Genomic DNA, 17,976 nt, shown 5'->3' on the forward strand with positions numbered 1-17,976 from the left:
TTGGGGGATTGGGTGAAAAAGGTGAAAGGATTGATATGTACAGATTGATAGTAAAAAGGTATTTTTAAAAGTTAAATCCAAGTTCTAAATAGTTTCATGTCAGATTTCACAGTCTTTGAGGAAAAAAAAATTAGACAAGATTTTACCTGATGTCATATGTCTGTAAGCTATGATTTTTTGTCAGGAATTCATTATCTTTAGTAAAAATATAGATACCCAAATAAAGAAATACAATGTAAGCTGTATCAGGTTCAAAGAAGCCTTGAGCATAGTTTCGTGAGAGATAATTCCAAGACTCTAATTTATAACAAAGTAAGTAAAGATGATCTTTCATCAGTGGTATCAAAGCTCAGGATGAAAAATTACATCTTAATAAGACTGTATCTACCCTCCATTTTTCCTTTCTTTAAAATTTGATTGCTTTAACAACAATGCAATTCTGCATGTACTGAGGATGGTTTTGTTTATAACAACACCAGTAAATTTGTTCGTATAGATTCCACTTTAGATGAGAAGTGCATGTCTACATGGTTCTTTGACTACTGATTCACTTCTCAGGTGTCTTTGGAAAGGGATAAGTGCACATGTATGTTCAAGGTGCAGCAAACCTTGGGAATGAGGTCACTTTAAATGTAAAATTAAAGCAAAGTAAGATGAGCCATTTGCAAAGGGATTCTGAAATCTCCTTTAGTGAAATAATTTTCCAACATTTCAGTCATATTACCAGTGATCCTGTTATTAGGAAATGGTTTTAGAATTAGGAATTTTTAAAGAATGAATGCATTTTTGATATGGTGAGTTCAGTCCTTAGTAGAACACAAGTGAAAGGTCCTTGTTTTCTTTCTGAGAACTCCCACTCACCCAAATGGTGGGTCATCAGTTATGACACCTTTTACTCTGCCTCAACTTTAGGATCTTTGCTGCTTATCATAGTCCCATCCCACTGAACATGGTGACAGTCTAGCTTGGCCAGAAATATTTAAGCAGAACCAGTCAAGGGCCCTTTGAGGGGAATGATATATATGCTAAAAGAGAAAGGGCCTTTCTCCTTTTGTGATTGAGCTACAGCTCTTCAGACCCATTTTTGCTCTTTATGGACAGAATCTGCCTAAAATTAAATGATGCGTATGAAAAACAGGAATGAGAGATTCCTAACGATAGCATTTGAAATTCTATACCCTGTTGTTTATAAAGATTATATAACCACTTTTCCGTTTGCAGCAGCAAATAAATTCTGTTTATGCTTAAGTTAGTTGATCAAAGTATTTGTCCCTTAAAATAAAAAGAATTCCTACTCTTATACACATCTTACCTCAAATAACTAGCTAAATGCTGGCTTAGATCCAAAGAGGATTAACGATTAGAAAGACTAGAAGAGTTGGAGAGAGAGGTGATTTTGGAGCATACGTTATTGTCAGGGAGGGTATTTCTGGAGAGGCCATTGAATTGGGAACCTAGAAGAAATTAAGGCAGAATATGAAGACACCTGTGGGATTTGGGGCACTAGAATTGTAGAGGAGAAGCAGAGAATGAGAGACACAAAAAACATTGCTATAACCAGCATGTTGCTAGAAAGAACACTAGAGAAGCCCTACATGTTTTGCTTTCACTGTATTTTATCTTATTTCTAAGTATATTTTACTGAATATGCTATTACACTTGTCCCAGTTATCTTCTTTTGCTCCCCTCTGCCCTGTACCCCATCCCTCCAGCAATGCCCCCCTTAGTTCATGTCCATGGGTTGTGCATATAAATTCTTTGGCTTCTCCATTTCCTATACTATTCTTAACATCCCCAGTCTACCAATTATTCATCTTAATACCTGTGCTTTTTCCCTCATTCTCCCCCTACTTATTTAATCTTTATTGTATTTCTTTCCATTACCATTTGGTCTCCTAATACTCCCATCCCCCCAGCAATCACTACACTGTAGTCCATGTCCATGAGTCCTTTTTCCATTTTGCTCAATCCCTCCACTCTCTAATCTACCCCCCACAGGTGTCACTGCATTTTAGATATTAATCAAATAGTAAATAAGAGCCCTTGTATCTCGTGCATTTAGAATTCTATTCTTCCTTGAATTTGGGCAATAGGAAAATCAGTGATTAAAATAACATGGATTGTAACACTCTACTCCAGAATTTTTGTTCTTTTTACTTCTTTGAAACTTGTACAGTTTGACAAAGTAATTGAGTAAATTCTATTGGCTTTCTTATTTAATGAAATGGAACTTTTAATATTGCAATCAACCGTGGCAGTTTTCTTTCATCTGAAGACATATTTAAATGATAAAATCCTTCAATAGAAAGTATTGTGTCTCCATAGTTCTGAAATAACTTAATTTTAGCTATGAAGAGATTTAAGTGTTATATTCACATAAATTGTCCCTTTCATCATATAATAAATATTTTGAAGTCAATTTTAAATTTGGGGTATCTACTAAAGAAAATTATATCTTACTTTACTTCCCAGGACATAATTTGGTGAAAACCATAAAACTGATATTTTTTTAATCATAATAATTAAAAATTTACCTTTTGATACTATGCCCTGTGTGTGGTGCCTATAACTGGCTAGGTGTTCAGCAGAATACAGTGCTTCTTAGAGTGTTGACAAATGGGCAGACTGGAATGAAGTCTGAGATTTCATAGGGAGTACTAGCATTTGGGAGAAAACTAACCAGGAGGGAGTGAAAGATAATTAAACCAGAGCTAATAGCAACAGACTTGAATTTCAGAGGGCCACCTCGCCGATATCTTATTCTCAGTCATTTTCTCTCATATATCATTTTCCTCATTTGAACAGGTCAACAGTCATTAAAAATTTTCATAACAGCTGAGGCAAATCATTGCATTACTTTATTTGTAAGGTGTTTAGAAACCACATATTTTATTTTTAGCATTCAAAACAGTCAGCTTCTGCCACTTTTTTCTTTTTTCTTCGTCTTTATTTTCTTTTAACTTGAAATAGTCTGGGAATCATTAAGTGCCAAGTGCTTTCATCAGGCCCATAAACAATACAAGATTCCATGGTAAGTGCAGTTAATTCTCGGGAAGTTTCAACAAAACACATTTTCACTCATTCAAAGCTAGGGGGAATAAATCTTGAGGTCTTTTAAGAAAGGTGCACTTTAGACCCTGGGAGGCTGACACAGTACTGGATTTCACACAAAAAGATCACAAAAGCTATCCTGCAGGCTCAGTAAATTCTGGAGGTTCTTGGGAGATTTGACATGCCCCTCAGTATTGGAGCCATTCTTCATTGTCTCTCTGTTTATCTCTTGACCTAGCAACTTAGATAACACATGAGATCAGGAGTAAGCTTTCAAGAAGCTATCTAGTTTTAATCAAAGAAAATAAAAATTGAGGTCAGGTTATCATCTAAGGGAAAAGCCAAATTGTCATATCATTGTTTTTCAATGTCTTAAGATTTTTAAACTTACCTTTCTTCCTGACAAATATATCTCTGTTATGCATCTTTATTTGTAGCATATTCTATATTGTGATAATTCCTTGGGTCACAATGTGTAAATGAGTGCCCTTTAAAATTTTTACCTGTTGGGAAGTGACTTCACGGTAAGCATATTTAACCAGTAACTATATAATTAGAAAGTAAATACCAGTAAACAATTTATCACCAATATATATGATATTGAGACAAACAGCAGAGAAATCTGCCTTGAAAAGGGATTCCTGTCCCCATTCCATTCTAGCTACTTGAACGAGAAAGCTCTATGGGATCTCTGCACACAGAGTCTCTATTGATCCCCTTCACACACAGAAATAACAGTGTGAAACCAGTGAGAACATGACGGCATGCAGCACAGATGGAAGGCCAGTAGTTTTCACAGTGTTGTGATCTAAAATCCACCTGTCTCAAAATAACATGGGGCATTTGTTAAAAGTTGAAAATCCTTGTCATTATTTCGAACTCTCTGACTTGGTATCTCTGGTGGTGGGTGCCAGGAATCTGCCTTTAGCAGTTTCACGTGTGATTCTGATTGTCCTTAAAGATGAGAAGCTGCTGGTATGTGTAGGGGACAGAGTTCTCAGGTTTGGTTGGAGTTGCCATGTCTCTGAGCTGAGGAAGGAGTGGACCAGAGAGAAGCTGGTCTCAAACAGCCGTGGGTCAGCGATGTGTGCAGACATATCCTCGATGGTGGTTCTGGATTTCTTCTGTGCTAGCACAAAGACCCTGTAAAGCACATGCCCACAAAAAGACACCAGTCTCTGGGCTCATAGTCACTTCTCAGAAGTGCCTTTGAATCCTCCTTTCCTTGGGGATAATTTGGTGGCAGGTATAGGACAGGCTGATCTACACAGTCAGGATGCCCAGACTATGGAGAAACTGAAAGTCTAGGAAAATGCATGTGCAGGACTATTCTCCGAATAGTCCAGCCAGAGGATACAAAAATGATGCTTCCCACTAAAGAATATATGATTGAGATTAATGGCCCTGGGTTGCAGCCAAAAAAGTCTCAGAGGATAGCTGAGGACACAAAGAAATTCATCATTCTATGCATCATCACCAGACCAGACACATAAAACAAGAAGTCCTCAAAGAAGCAATAGCACATTGAACTTATGTTTAAATGTATTTCATCCAGTAACTATTTGTAGAAAATATCTAGCCTGTTTCAGGCAAAGAATTGGTGTTGAGGGCAGTTTTATAACTGCAAATCCATTAATTAAAAAAAGCAAGTGAAGAAACTTCACCAAATATACGTGGATACTTCTGGTGGGAAGAAGTAGGAAAGAGATATCACAAGTTTGTGCTGTGGAGGGAATAGAGGTTGGAAAAAAGGATCTGTAACTTGTAAGATATGTTTATTTTCAAGAATTTGACAGGACTTGAAGCTCTGTACTTGAAAAATCTTCATACTTGTAAATCCATTGCAATTAATCTGGTTATTGCTTGACTTTATTATTATATTTTTATAGTACACAACTACTTCACTGGTTGCTGATGCCATTCCTGGCTACAAAAGATTTTGGTTTTGCTTTTCTAATGTGTCAACCTCAGGTGGGGTGCTTGTCAAATATTTGGGTTATAAAGTCATCTATATTGAGGATTATTCCTATCCAAATGGAATGCAAATGACCATAGCATGCCAATGCAACACCAGACTTGAATGAGAGAAGTTCTAGACAGGACAGAGATCATGTTGAAAAGCACTGGATGTTGGAAATACTGTTCACCTGGGAGCTGACACATGCTTTATACTTTGCAGTGTCAGTAAGAAGGAGCTTCTCCACTGAGCGTGTTATCCACTCGTAAGTGATCCTGGGTGTTGAGTTAGTTGTAAGTGGTGAGAAAATGTACCCTCCCTTCCTTTCTTCCTTCCTGTGTCTGAGTTTTCTTGTGTATGACTCTATTTTATGATTCTACATGTGGTAGATGACATCAACCACTAGACCAGGAGTCAGGGGACCTGCAGCATCCCTGCTAAAATTACCTATATGATTATGGTCTAGCCATTTCATCACTTCAGGTTTGCATTGACTCCCCTATAAGAGGAGGAAGATTTGAATGACTCTATTCAGTTAAATTAAATAAGAACTTGCTGAATAGCAGGCCATAAAAATGAAAAGGCAGAGTACTTCCTCTAGGGCAGCTGAGAGTTACTAGAGGAGGTAAGCATAAAAATAAATGTAGCTCATGTGTCTCTTGAGGAATATCCTATCTTTTGGAAATAAAATTAAATGGATGCAAGCCCTTCTGCCACATCCCATGGGAAATCTACTGCCTGTCAATGTCGGAAAAGTCCTGGGAGATAGATGTATGTCAACATGGTCAGCTTTGGCTTCAAGTCCGAGTTCGTCTTCCTGCTTCACGCCTGATTTAAATTTAATCTCCTGTATCTATTTTGTCTACTTTAAAGCTAGACATGGATGTCAGGCCCTTCCATTCTAGAGGATGCAGCACATGGAGGTTTCGGGGACAGTCTATGCTTAGGATCAAAGTCTGGCTGTGACATTACCTTTGGAAATTGGGCAAGGGCCTACCTGGATTTCATCATTTGTAAAGGGGATAAAATTGTTTTAATTGATAGTGTTTTGAGAAAAGTAAATGTGATCATTTTAACAAATACTTAGCATAGAGTGTGACATATTATAAATATTCAATATATTGTTTGCTATTGTTTTTAAAAGTCACTCATCCTGGCATTTATGTGCAGAGCACATGCTCTGGAGGCCTGGGTGTATTGGGGAGAGTTTATTACACACAGACCCTTGACTATTAGATATCCTTGTTTGCTAAAACCACACGCATTGAAACAATTCTTTTCACTACACTACAAAACAAATTGTATTACATGCTAGTAAATGCAGTATTACAAGATACCAAAGCAGAGAGGAGGCCGTGGTTAACTCTGTCTTGAGAAAGGGGAAGTGGAAGAATTCAGGAGATGTTGGAATTGGGTTTAGATGTGTGAGTAGGAAGTTATGAAGTCAACAAGTTACAAGAGGGAATTACAAGTAGAGATAAAAACATGTTACAAGGATCCTAACTTTTTAGTTACTTAATGGTTTCATAGAATATTTATTTGGCATCTAGTACATGAAATTCATTACTTTAGGTTACAGGAGAGAAAACAAAGAGTGAAAGGGTGCAGCGTGTTTGTAAAAAGCAGTGTCAGGTTCCCTGGAAGTGTATACCACAAGGAGGTCCTTGCCTAGTCTGACATCAGGTTTTCTTGAGGATGTCACATTTAGGTTGATGCTCTGTCAGGCTCTACTTACAAAATATCCAGAGTCTAGTACTATCTCACTACTACCACTACTGCCCTCCTGCTTCAAGCAGCCATCAGCTTTCACATGGAAAGATCACATCTCTTCTCCCTTCTCTCCCTATAGTCTATTCTCATCACAGCAGCCTGAGCGATCCTAGTGAAACTTGGAGTCAATTTATGACACTTCTCAACCCCCATCCCTCTGATTACTCCTCTCTTGCTCAGACTACAATCTAAGTGTTTGTAGTGTCTGTGAGAGTCCTCCATGGGCTGTTTGGTCCTGTTATCTCTCTGAATAGGCCCCTGATGCCCCCTCCCTTGCTCCTTTGCTCTAGCCATTCTGACATCCTTGCTAATCCTCCAGCACATCAAATTACTCCTTCCTCAGAGTTTCTGTGACTGCTATTCTCTATCCAGAAAACTCTTTCTCCAGATATATGTATGACTCACCCTCATCTCCCTGAGATGTTTTCTCAAATGCCATTTTGGAAAACTGGACAGTGACCATACTCTCTAAGTGCCATCACCACTATCTCTGCACTCCATCCCCCCTCACCCTGGCTTATTGCTGCTCAATAGTATGTGTTACCATCAGATATTATTTCAAATTATTTCTTACCTCGGTCCCTTTCCCCCCATGAGCTCACTGATGTATGACCTATGTCTCCAACAGTGCTGGGTACATGGGAGACTTTCTAAATGTCTGCTGCGTGCATGGATAAATACATGAGAGGTAGTTGTTAAGTGAGCTTCAGCCAAATAAGATGGGCAGCTGCTTGGGGAGGCTTTCAGGCAGAGTAGCATCAAGCTCACTGACTCTGAGCTGGAAAGCACGCATGGAATTGGAAGAAATAAAAGAAGTTCAGTGTGGATGGAGTATAGAAAGCATGGGAGACAAGAGCTGGTTGAACTTTTCTATTTTACCCTCTACAGCTGTAGTACAATGATTAAATCTGAGGTTCGCGTATGTTTTAGCCTTTGTAATGGGGAATGGAAGGCACCTCAGTACTATGAAGTGGCCAGACATACTATCTGGCAGAATATTTTGTTTGTAAAAACTTTCTGTTTTATTGTGCTGAAGTTGTAGGTGTGATAAACTTTCCTGGAATAATTTGACATTCTCATTTGATGGAGAATACTCTTTGGGCCTAAGTCTTTTAGGCTGCTCAAATTAAAAATGTGGCTTTCTAAATTTGCTTTTTCCTCCTGACAAATTTTAGGGACTTTCTCATAGTTCATAGTCAATGTTGGCCAGACATTTTTGAAATGCTTTAAACTATATCCTTTTTCCTTGGCTATGAGTTTGTTCCTTTGGTTGTTTTTTGTTTGTTTGTTTGTTTGTTTGTTTTTGAGAAGCCTGAGGATGTTTCTTCTGTCAGGTGGCCACCTGGACTGAGTGATGAGGGCATCTCATTTGTCTCAGGGACCACAGCACTGAGCAGTCACAGAACCTGGTCCAGCCACTGCCATCCACAATCTGAAATGAAAAGTCACTTTGGAAAAACACATGTGGTAAAAGAAAATGTTCTTTTCCATGTAAATGTGGGCATAAAACATAAAAGAAAATATATTTCCCTAGATGAGAAGTCTGCTGAAATGGTTGAACTAAGAGGAATAGAAATGTACAAATTTACTTATGAAGCTAGGGGGTGTTGCTCAAGGAAAAGAAGTCTGGAAACTTTTGAGTCCCATCACACTATTACTTGAAAAATGCTTATTGACTCCTCTAATCATTTCCTCATGCAGCAAAACATTCTCTTTGAGTTGGAGCTACTTACAATCTAGTCAAGAGGAGGTGGAGGAAACAAAGAAATTAAACATTAAATGGTAATTTGTATGTTTGTCTCTGTGGCTTGCTGGGGCTTTACCCACATGGACATTGCTGTTGGTGGGAAGGTGTCTGTGGAAGAAAACGAGGTCAGCAGGGACAATGCCCAAGGAAAGAAAACTGAAATCTGGCCTTAGGGAGGGGGTTCAACTTTTGTTCACTGTGTCTTAACTCAAGGATGTGGCATACCTGGCTTTCCTCATGGTAGATTTGCTGTCATAAAAATATCAAGGATTGCATGTAGAATACAGTATCCGAATATGCTAGACAACTAATTTGTGGATGGTTAGGAAGAGTTTGCAGCTCTGAAGTTCATATACCTGGTGAATAAAGCCTGTCCGCAGTGTAAGGGTGTGGTACAGAATGACACTGTAAAGCATGAAAACAAATTCAGTATTGAGATTTAAAGTTGGGGTGCTTGGAGTGAGAGAAGAGGCTCGTATGGATTACAGCATGATGGGAGCACAGGAAATCTAATCTTTTTGAGAAAATCAGCAGTCATTGAAAGTGCATGTCATGATTAAATCTCCAATATATTTTTATTTCACAAGCAATTCAAGGAAAGGTAACTTAGACATTACAGAGAGGTATAGAATGAAAAACAAAAGTCTTATAACCTGTTCCACTCTCAAAAATAATTTCATATGTCTCTTTTTACATAAGGTCTTAATAAATATTCTCTAAAGCTGCTTCATATATAGAAATTTAAGTGTTGTATATAAAGTTAAAAAAGTAACAAAGAGAAAAATCATAATCATAATATTAGTAACAAAAAGGAGTAAGCTGGTTGTGGGGCGAGTATTTGATTGTTCCCCTTCATAGCAATAAGTTGGTAGATAAATTTTGGTGGCTATAGACAAAGTTTTACAGGTGAAGCCTTATTATGTTGTGATATGGAAATCATTTGTCATTTATATGACAAACTTTACATTAAACTGCTTATAGATAGGCAGAGTTGTGTTTAGAAATCAAGGTGGAGAATGGATTGGAGAAAGAGGTGGGAAACTTGCATCAAGGAGTTAATGTTGAAGCAATGGCAATAAGGCAAGTTGAAAATGAAGAGATCTTAGCCTATGGTAGAATAATGTGAATCAAAAAGTGGGGGCAGGTAATGGTGTGATCATGTACGTAAATATTTTTGAGGTAATGGAATCAGAAAACCAGGGTATTGAGATGATCATCCACACAAATGAGTATGTAGCTCACGATGCTGGGAAAATAGAGTGGAGGAAAAACAACTATGAGCCTCATTCCCAATGTATTATGAAATATGAAGAAGTGACTTGCAGACAAAAGGATGCAAAAGAATGAAGGCCAGTGATGAAGTTTCAAAGATAGTGCCAAAGTGCTAAAAACAGGAATCGGGATTAAAACAAGTGCTGATCCCTTTGCTTGTATCTCAGAGAGAAGACAAATGCAGGTGACAATTCTTCCGTTTGAAAGTTGTGGGCCATCTGGGGTAATAATGAAAAAGATGCTTACAAACTGATGCATGGGGTTTTTTGAAATCATAGATTTGGAGTGAAAGAAGCTGATTAGGTGTTTGAAATGGAACCAAAGATGAGACGGGGTGAGTAGGGTTGAGACTGATTAGCTGAGAGAGAAAGTGGATCACAGAACTACATGTGATATGTACAAACTAGGGCACAGAACACGTGGTCTGTAATCCAACCATCGCTCAGTGCCCTGTTAAAGATGTTTTCACATACAACACTTACTTGTGTTTAATATTATTCACATCTTATTTATTTAGTAATTTCTTGATTTTTAAGTTCTTAATAATCTTACCTTTAATATTGCAACTTTTTTTTTCACTTAATTTCCACAGGCTCCAATAGAGAGATAGATGGGGTGGAGGGGCTCACCCATGCATGCAAATGCACCATAATGGACCCTGAGCAATAAATCGTGTGACCTTTTATTTAGACAGATAGACAGACATGCTGTGCTAGTTATGTCCAAGTCACTTTTCTTTAAGTCCTATAAATTAATAAATAAAAATACTAGAAGATTTCCATTGAATTCAGCTACATTTCCTTTCCTCAATGGGACTAAAATCTTTCCAAGTCCAAAATTTATGGCTTTGGCTCCAGTTGATTTACATGAGCAAGAGAAAAATCTTAACAGTATTTTTTTACAACTGGAGAAGCACATTTCTATTTTTACATAACTCACAAATAGTTAGACAGATTTTACTTAAGCCTTCAAAAGAAATTCCATTTTTGACTAGGCACTAATGTGGAAAATTTGAGGTCAAATGATTTAACTTTTTAAAGTCTTATAACTAGGAGAGACAGTGACAGGGAGAGAGAGAAAGAGAGAAGGAGAGGGTATGAAGAGAGACAGAGAGAGATAAAGTAATTTATGAATTAATTGGAATACTTTTTTGTATCATTTCTTTAAAGTATATATGTGTGTATACACATATATATATATATATACATATGTTACTTTCCAATATTATTATTCCCAGCACAGTGCTTACAGTGCATGTATAAACACTATTTGCTTAATAAATAATGTGTATTTTTATATTTAGTTAAATAATTATTTGTGTTTCTGGAAACCATACAAGTTAATATTTTCTCTAAATTATATAATTTAAATGCAACTTTTAAAAATTAAAACACAAATTTTATAATATTACAAAGAATAGCAGAAGATTCAGCATGAATATATGTTAGTAAGACTAAACACTTACGAAATGTGGGGGAAGCAAAAAAACAAAGACCAGATTCACCAGACACAGTTACTTCTGCATGTAGAACGCCCATAGACTTCAAAGGGTTTACTGCTCAGAAACCAGACTCAGTGCGGGAGAGGGAATAAAAATCTGCAACAATTGCCAGTTGCAGAGAGAGTCTCAGCCAACTTTTACAAAGAAGGGAGTTGTCCTCTTTGATTTTTTATCAGTGAAAAATGTCTGGAATGAATGAAGACACTTTTAAACGTTTCTTTTTTTCTCTTTCTCTCTCTCTTTTTTTACTTCTTTATATTTGCACAGACTAAAATAAGTTGGAAAAATTGTATTTTCAGGAGGGGGGCTGGGTGGAGATGGGCAAAAAGGGGATAAGCGGGGACAACAGTAATAGCATAAACAATGAAATACAGTAAAAAAGAAAATGTATTTTCATTAAACATGTCCTAAGACATAGTATTTTAATCTTTATATTTTCTTCAGGGACAAATAAATCTCTTTTGTTTCTATATATTTACTAGAATTAAAGCTTTTCAAGCTTTGAAAGCTTTTGGTGATTACAGTGTAAAGTTAATTTGCTTCATAGGAAAACATGTTTTGATGTGTATTTTTACTTGCAGTTTCACACTTTGTCCCTTCTTCCTGCCCTGGTTTGGTGCATTTTCTGACAGCAGTCTGTTTTCCACCAGTGAAACAGGAGTTGTCAAAAATGTTACCGAGGGCTTGGCTTGCATTTCCAGCCAGTTTCTTGACCACATTAGGAAAAGAAAGGAGAATTTGGGCTACAGACTATAGAGAACAATGTTAGCCTTGATGGGAACCATCACCAAAGAACTATAGTACAACCCACACATATATTCGATTTTGTTCTTTTGAATATAAATGCTTATGAAAGGAGCAAAGAAATAAATGCTAAACCCAAGCAATCCTAAATAGACACAAGGATAAACACCATCGTTTATTCTTACGGGTACCATTACTTTTGCTGGATGCAATGTGCTTGAGGAAAAGATTTGTTGAGTAATTCATCAATAACACAGTAAAGATGTGTCTGGCTGTCTTTTATCGGAAAATGCTGCTGCATGTGTGTTGGCAGTTGCATGCTTGTGTGTCAGGTTTAGAGTAACTTATGGGTAGATCCATGAGTATGGCTTTTACAGAAGCAGTTGATCTCTTTTGCCGCAGAACCTAGAACCTACTTTTATGCAAAGCCAATGAGCAGACATAACAATGAGATGTGACCCTATTTTACGGTGCCGGAACAATTTTTTAGAGCATAATGAAATATTTATTAGTTTTGTCTACACATTGCAAAACAGCTTATTTTATCCTTGTCTTTGGGATTAGGATTTGTTTTTCTGACCTGCATGCAATGCAAAATATTTTTGTTGTTTTGTAGAAACAGCTTTGGGAGATTTTTACTCCCTCTTCTATTGTAGCTTGACAGCTGCAATGAATACACACATCTGCCGTATTGATGCCAAGTGGTACACAGCCATCTATCATAACAGCTGTTGTGGGCAAATCGCTTCAAATATCCTGGGGATTGATGCAATATGGATAGATGATCGTTGTACAAAGTACATAAAGCTGGGTTTATACCTTTTGACATTGGTTCCTTATCAAAATACTCTGTTTTCATCTTAGTACTTCTCTAATGCTAAAAATTAGGTTACAAAATGATAAACAAATGTTTTCTTTTCCAATTATCCAAATGTTGAAGAATGCTGAAAATATTTCTGGTGTTACAGATAAGTGCCAGAAAATAGTTTTGTTGTAAGAACAGTTTTTGTGGATGGAGCCTACTTGAAATATATCACAGCCTAAACTTTTAAAAAATACATATGACTATAATAATATGCTATATACTACCTGCAATATAATATATAAAAATATACAAAATAATATAGTATTGAACTGAGTATATTGGTCAAATTCTAGTGTTATACAATAAGCCTAACATTGCTTTAATCTTATTTATGAAGTCTCTGTATATGTATATATCTTTATCACCAGCTTTGTTATTACTTCTACAGAATCCCCCTGGGATATAAAGTCTTCTACATGCTACATATATTTGGTCACAGTTTTGCTTCTACAATACCAACGCTTTTTTAACAAAGTGAAAGGAGTTTTTTAAAATTTAATATTGAAATGGAAATATATTTAAAAACACACACAACTATAAGTTTTGTAAGTAGATTTGTTCAATCTGATTAGAACTAAAGAAGGCAAATTCAGTTAAAATAAGATATTGGTTATCTGATGGAATTACAAAGATAAAGAGATATTTTGGGGATAATTATCAGTAAGGGAAAGATTGTTGGGGGTAATTATATGGTTTTGCATTGTACAATTCTTTTTTTCCCACTATATACCATTCTTTCTTTGTCTGACATCACCATGGTTGACCATTAATTTGTGGAAAAAGCTTCCATGAATATAAATCCTCAGAACTTAGAATTTTTGCAACCTGCATTTTAACAATACATAAGGAAGAGAGAACCTCTGTGACAATATAATTTGTTGTGTATCAATTCTGCAAGAATCGAGTATTTGACTCCATATGAAAGCCAGGTCTGTGGAGTTCTTCCTTAGGAACATGCACATTAATAGAGCTCATGCAGTTCCAAGTTACTTTTTGTCTTCTCTGTCCACACTCCCTTCGGTGGTCTTATCCGATTCCCTGGCTTTAAATGCTGTCTTTATATGCCGACGACCTAGATGCATATCCTCAGGCCTGACTGTCCTTTAAACTGTAAGCTCCTCCATCCAACTACTTCTGAGACATTTTTCCTTGGGCATCTAAATGTAGCTGATCAAACTTCGTTTCTTCACCCAGCCCACTATTCCTATGGTCTTCCCTATCTAAAAAGAATAAAAGTAACCTTATTCTACCAGCTGCTTAGGCAAAACAATTTGAATTATTCTTCATAACTTAAAAAAATTTATACCTCCAATCCAGTCCGCCCACAAACCCTGTTGGCCTTTCCATCAAAATATATCCAGCATCAAATCACTTCTCACCTCTTGCATCACACTACTGAGTTCTCCCAGAACTATTTCAGTAGCTCCCTAATGAGCTTATTCCTTTCAACCCTCTACAGTATAGTCTCAATAGAGTGGTCGGATTTTTAGAAAAGTTTGAATTTTAAACCTTGAGTCAGATTGTGTCACTCCTCAGCTTAAAATCTTATAACAAACTTTCTATTTCATCCTGAGTAAAGGTCAGAGTTCTCATGGGCTCAAAGGTCCTGCATGATCTCATTCTCTTTTCCTCTCAAACCTCATCTTCTAAATGTCTCCGCCACACTGGCTTCTTGCTGTTCCTCAAGCACGCTGGGTATATTCTGCCTCGGATTTTTTTTACTTGCTCTCCTTCTTCCTGGAATATTCTTTATTTCAGTCATGAATAGATAGATGCATGACTAACTTATTCTTTTTTTTTTTTGTTTCTACAAAGCAAGGTTTTCTCTGACCACCCTGTTTTAAATCATCCTCATCTCCACTATCACATTCTATCCTCATATCTGACTGTAATCTTTTTAAAACATCTTTTTATCACCATCTGGTATTTTATAGTCTTTATCTCTTCATTAAAATGAAAGTTCCATGACTGTGTGGATTTGTTTTGTTCTCTACTATAATTTCAGAGTCTGGAAGAGTGGCATGGCATATAGTAGCTGCTCAAATAAATATTTGTTGACTTGAATACATCACTTTAATATCATTTGTAAAGTCTCAATGAGTAATAAGTGTATTCAAAAGATTGTTGTTAGAGCAAGAAGAAATAAATAGCTTTTCCAATTTCTTTTTTACAATTGAACAGATGTGGACCTTTTTCCCAGTAAAGGTAATAGTGATCTTAATTCAATCAGCACTGCTCTTGTTGGCAAAGAAACATTTTCTCTGAAGAAGAAGCAACTTGACCTCTAAGTGATTTCTCTCCCTCACCTCTGCAGACAAAAAGTAAATGTATCTAAAATAATTTTTAGAATATGTGTAGTTGAATTAAAATCTCTAATGGAAACTTGAGATAAAATATTTTGAATGCTGAGATGAGTCAATATATTTCCATGTGCTCTTGGGTTAGTTTTCCTATTACTATAAGGTGATTTATTGTTATTTTATCAAATGCATTATTTTAAATTAAAATAATAAAGAAATGCTTCATATAAGGAATGAGAAAGAGGAATAAATGTAGCAGAAATTTTGTGCCAAGATAAATTTTAAATCTTTTATATTTTATAGCCAAAGAATACATGCATTTTTCTTTCTCTTCAATTCTCTGCAATGGGAAATTTTTGAGAAAAATCCAGGGATAAAATAAGTCTGAGGTGTGAGGTCACAATAACCTGATTTACTGCAGAAGGTGGGCAATCTAATAAAATACACCTTTTTGAAGATCCAAATTTTGTTTTTGTAGTTCAGAAAAATACTTTCTTTTTTAGACACCTTCCTACGCGTGGTGAGGGATGTTTTGAATTTTGTTACAGACTGATGTAACCATTGTTGGGCAGATTACCCATGACTTCATCCAGAGTACAAATGGCAGGAGATTTTGTGTGCATATGTAATGATTTGTCACATATGCATGGAATTAAATGTCCCAGGCTGCTCTGGTGTTCCATGTAGGATCTGTTGTTTTGCTCAGTACTTGACTGTAGAAAGTACCAGAGTTTGAGGATTTTAAGAACATGTAGAAACAAGCCTAATGGCTTCCATATGTGAGACACAGTCCCAAGAAGTGTCTGATCTATGTGAGAACAAGCACTGATCTAGGGATCTGCAGATCTGATTCTGGGGCCCAGACCCATTACTTCCTAATGACATGCATGGGTGGCCTTGTCTTTGAGGTGAAGATGTCTCATTTTCAAAATGCGGAGAAAAATCACTGTTTTGTTTACATAGGGGTTGGTGTGAATATTAAAAGGCATAGTAAAACAGTGGCAAATGCTAAAAAGGGTTCATACATTTTTACATAAATAAAATGAGTGTTCAATGTGGATAATATGGGAATAGGATCAAGAAAAATACCAAAATTCCATGTTAAATTAAAAAGCCAAATACATAACTGACAAAGTTAGACATGTGCAAATGCAACATAAACATTGAATATTTCTAGTGCTGGAAGCAAGGATCACAAGGAAATCCAGGCCAATCTAGTATATTTCAAGCTAGTCAAGAACAGATCCTTTCAAACAGAGAACTACAAAAACTATGAGAAAACAATTAATAAAATGGCAATAACTATATACCTATCAATAATTACTTTAAATGCCACTTGATTAAATTCTCGAATCAAAAGATGAATGGATAAAGAAGAAGTACATTAGGCAAATGGAATATTACTCAGCCATACAAAGGGATGAATTCTTACCATTTGCAAAAGCACAGATGGATCCTATAGAGGTCCAGTGAAATTAAACCCCTAAATGAAATCAGTCAGAGAAAGACAAATACCATATGATTTTGCTAATATGTGGAATCTAAAAAACAAAATAAACAAGTAAGCAACACCGAAGCAAACTCATAGATGGAACAGAATGATGATGGTCAGATGGGAGGGTGGTTGGGAGGGCTGGGTGAAAAGGATAAAGAGATTAAGAGGTAAAAATTGGCAGTTACAGAATAGTCATGGGGATGTAAGGTACAGCTTAGGGAACATAGCCAATAATAATGTGTTATGTGGGTACAAGACTTATCAGGGGGATCACTTTGTAAGTTTCATAAATGTCTAACCACTACTTTGGACACCTGAGACTAATATAATATTGAATGTCAACTTGAATAGAAACATACAATTTTTTGGAAAAGGGCCCTTCGTTCCAGCATGTTTAAAGAGAATACGTGTTCTTAGAAAAAAGGTGGTTTCTTAGGATGGGTTTACTAAAAGCAGACCCTGAAATGAGGCTTCACGTACAAGTTACCTATTAGGAAACATGTCTTGAAAAACATTAAAGAAGTGGGAAAGTAAAATGCAAGGGAAGAGGGTCAGTGGTGTAGTGTTGACTCGAGTCACACAAAGGGTGATTTTGGTGACTCTCCCACAGGAGAGCTCTTCAGATCTTGTACATCTCACCTAGACTTGTGAGGAAGGGATGGAGTAGGAGAGCAATGTTGTCAGTGTGCATCATGAAAAACCTGTCCCAAGGGGACACACGAATATAAGATTCTGATAAACTGAATGGAGACTCTATCTGTAGCATTATTGTAGAGATGAATGGACATTTTGGAATGTCTATTTATTTAGTCATTCACACATTTGATAGATAATCTATGTAGATATTTACTATGTGCCACATTTTGAGTGAGGCACCAAAGTGTAAGTCAAGGAGATGATCACGTGGTGCAGAAGACAGCATTAGAGGAGAATTTATAATAACCAAGGATGAGTGTTATGGTAACCCCTGGGCTTCACCTGGTTTGTGGCACGTATTCCTGAAGAGAAAGCAAAGCAGAGAATAATCAGAGAAATATCCTGGTTTCACATTTATCTCTGTGTGATCCTGGGAAAATTACATAATTTTTCTGTATGCCAGTATTCTCATCTGCCCCATGGTGATAACAACCTTACTCAAGTACTGGTGTGTTTTTGTAAAGACAAACTGAGATCATGCGTTAAAAACAAGACAAAACAAACCTTGGGAGACTGTTGGGAAGTTAATATATATTTCTATTGAATATTCATTTCATGCCAGTAATCTCCATTTTTCT

Source organism: Phyllostomus discolor, chromosome 8 (assembly GCF_004126475.2).
Source record: "Phyllostomus discolor isolate MPI-MPIP mPhyDis1 chromosome 8, mPhyDis1.pri.v3, whole genome shotgun sequence".
In the NCBI taxonomy this organism is placed as follows: domain Eukaryota; kingdom Metazoa; phylum Chordata; class Mammalia; order Chiroptera; family Phyllostomidae; genus Phyllostomus; species Phyllostomus discolor.